At 41.8% G+C, this 3,267-nt stretch overlaps 2 non-coding genes across 2 annotated transcripts; both read left to right on the forward strand.

Annotated features, from left to right (window-relative positions):
- The first annotated feature begins 996 nt into the window (after positions 1-996).
- Positions 997-1,069, forward strand: TRNAK-UUU (transfer RNA lysine (anticodon UUU)). The gene has a single exon. It is a non-coding gene; the product is annotated as a tRNA-Lys (tRNA).
- A 1,214-nt stretch (positions 1,070-2,283) lies between these two features.
- On the forward strand, positions 2,284-2,355 carry TRNAW-CCA (transfer RNA tryptophan (anticodon CCA)). Its single transcript has one exon. It is a non-coding gene; the product is annotated as a tRNA-Trp (tRNA).
- Positions 2,356-3,267: the final 912 nt, after the last annotated feature.

Below are 3,267 nucleotides of genomic sequence, written 5' to 3' on the forward strand. Positions count from 1 at the left end.
TAGAGGGACTAGTACCGAACTTGCACACGAAAATCACTCACTACGAAAGCAAAAGACTTGGCAGACGATGCAACATCCCCCCAATGAAAAGCAGGGGTGTCACTAGCACGTTAAGAGACCATACGATAAGTGTCAGGGGCCCGAGACTGTTCAACTGCCTCCCAGCATACATAAGGGGGATTACCAACAGACCCCTGGCAGTCTTCAAGCTGGCACTGGACAAGCACCTAAAGTCGGTTCCTGACCAGCCGGGCTGTGGCTTGTACGTTGGTTTGCGTGCAGCCAGCAGTAACAGCCTGGTTGATCAGGCTCTGATCCACCAGGAGGCCTGGTCACAGACCGGGCCGCGGGGGCGTTGACCCCCGGAACTCTCTCCAGGTAAACTCCAGGTAAACAGCTAGATGTTCAACGCGCAGATAAACGACAAAGATGTCAGGAAATACTTCTTTAGCCTTAGTGATCAACAGTTGGATCAACATGGTCAATGAGGTGGAAGAGACGGGTTCCATACATAGTTTTAAGACTGGGTATGATGAGCCTCACGCAGCCGAGAGAAAGTAAGCCCAGCAGCGGTCAGTGGAGAGGAGCTGAGGCCAGGAGCTGAGACTGGAACCCTGTAGCCACAATTAAGATGTGTTTGGGTCGCTGAGTATTCCAAGACAGGTATCCCTGCATCACAATGACCCAAGAAGTGTATACCTGTATCCCAGTATACCATATGTCCAGACTCCTATACCTCAACGCCTGAAGAAGGACCAGTACATGATAAACTTTATTTTCTATGGCATTACGTAGATTAGAATTTCATACTTTTCTATCGTAACAATGGAAAGTCCATAGTTATGCAAAGTGCGGTATAAGTTCCTAGTGCCTATTGCTGTAGTGTTAGTTAAACTAACAATGCTTATTTTTATTGTAATATATTTTTAAGACTCGATTCTAATAAAGAAATGACTAATGTTTATGTTATAAGGAGACCAGAATAAATTTTAACAAGCCCGGATAGCTCAGTCGGTAGAGCGTTAGGCTTTTAACCTAACGGTCCAGGGTTCGAGTCCCTGTTCGGGCGATTGTTTTTTTTCCCTTTAAATATTGTGTATTTAGAGACATTAACACTTTTTTTATATATCATAGTAGATATATTAAGCAGACTACCACACTGGACACTTGAAGGTAATCTTAGGCGTTTTTCTATTCTATATTATGATCGGTCTTCATCGGAAATTAAAAAAAAATATTCTAGTGTGAGTACCGCACCTGTGAGTCATTCCCTCTCATTAAACTCAGCATTGTAATCCTTATAGAGAATAAACTTTGAATAAACTTTGAACCCGGGTTCTTTGGTTGTGAGCAAAACGTGCCGACATGCTAGATATAGGTATCTAAAACTTACTTATCTACACTAAATTCGTTAATAAAAATGAGAAGCCTCTGTAATATTCTGATTACCACCTACCTGATGGTGTATGTGGGAGTGTACAATAAAACTGTCAAATTAAATAAATGCTCCTACCTACTAGGTGAGATGTGCTGGTAAGGTGGGTGCAATACTCACCTGTTTGTGCTTGCAAGAGTCGATCGAGTCTTAGCTCCTGGTCCTGCCACTCTGCTGGCCGCCACAGGATTCACCCCTAGCTGCGTGAGTCCTATTATACCTATTCTTAAAGCTATGTATAGATCGTGCCTCTACCACTAAGCTGTCCAGGTCGTTCCATTTCCTGACGCCCCTAAGGTTAGAAACATATCCTAAAATCACTGTGACTCATCTATGTTTTTAACTTGTAGCTGTGCCTTATAGTGTGTTAGTAAGGTGGGTGATGTTTGTTAGTAAGGTGGGTAAGGTATATTAGTAAGGTGGGTGAGGTATATTAGTAAGGTGTGTTAGTAAGGTGGGTGAAGTTTGTTAATAAGGTGAGTGAGGTATGTTAGTAAGGTGGGTGAAGTTTGTTAGTAAGGTGGGTGAAGTTTGTTAGAAAGGTGGGTGAGGTATATTAGTAAGGTGGGTGAGGTATATTAGTAAGGTGGGTGAGGTATATTAGTAAGGTGGGTGAGGTATATTAGAAAGGTGGGTGAGGTATATTAGAAAGGTGGGTGAGGTATATTAGTAAGGTGGGTGAGATGTTAGCAAGGTATGTTTATAAGGTGAATGAGGTATGGTGGTGGGTGAGATATACTAGCAAAGTATATAACACATGATAATAAAGTAAATAAAGTATAGTAGTAGTAAAGTTAAGTGTTAGTAAGGTGGGTGAGGTGTGCTAGAGAAAGAGGAGCATACATAACGGCCCTGTGGCGCAATGGTAGCGCGTCTGACTCCAGATCAGAAGGCTGGGTGTTCGAGTCACTCCAGGGTCAGCTCTTTTTGTCTTGCAAATTATATAATGTCTGAAAATAAAAGTCGTTTTGATTCGGCCCATTTTATTTATAGCCATTTACTAATCGGTTCACGATTTTGATGCCCGTATACTCCAAAATTTTAAAAAATATGTATCTACTTTTTTTTTTTTTTGTAAATGAGAAGCCACTGTTCTTAATTACTAAATTTTGTCCCAGATGGGCGGGTACGAAAACCATCGAAAAAAAAATTGAAAAAAAAAGTTACTTTTACCAAAAAATATTTCAACAATCTGGCAATATTTTGGTTTATGTCTGGGCCATGGGTCCCAGATAACCAAAAAAAAAAGTCACTTCGTCTGACTTTTTTTTTTGGTATCCTACGTAATTTACATACATGTTACTATGCATGATAATCGTAGTCACCTAAATAAACTTACTTAAGTCTCCCTGGCAGGTTGGTATAATGATCGCCAGGAAACATGACAAGTGTTTCCTGACGCGGGTCTCAGTTATATTATGACCCACAGCTGGAGCTTTTGGTCATCTGGCTATAACCATTGTCTTAATTTAGTCTCCCTAGAACTAGAAGGGATTCATAGGTAAGGACCCAATAGAGGCGAGGGGGATGTGGGGATTGGTGAAGAATAGGTGGGTGAGAGGAAAGATTGGAGAAAAAAGAAAAAGAGTTAGGGGAAAAAGGAAAAGAGGGGAAAGAGGAAGAGTCAGGGCTAAACCCAGCGGTTTAGCCCTGACTCTTTTCCTTTTTCTCCAGTCCGCAAGGCATTACTGTAAACCTGATATCAGGCATAAAAGGAAATGCATCTGTGTCCGCTCTCTGTCGAGTATCAACTGCAAGACTGGACACACAAAGCAGGCAAAGGTAGGAGCTTTTATGTGGCCCTAACCAATACCAGTCAAGGTGCTCCACCC

Source organism: Cherax quadricarinatus, chromosome 50, assembly GCF_038502225.1.
Source record: "Cherax quadricarinatus isolate ZL_2023a chromosome 50, ASM3850222v1, whole genome shotgun sequence".
Classification (NCBI taxonomy): Eukaryota; Metazoa; Arthropoda; class Malacostraca; order Decapoda; family Parastacidae; genus Cherax; species Cherax quadricarinatus.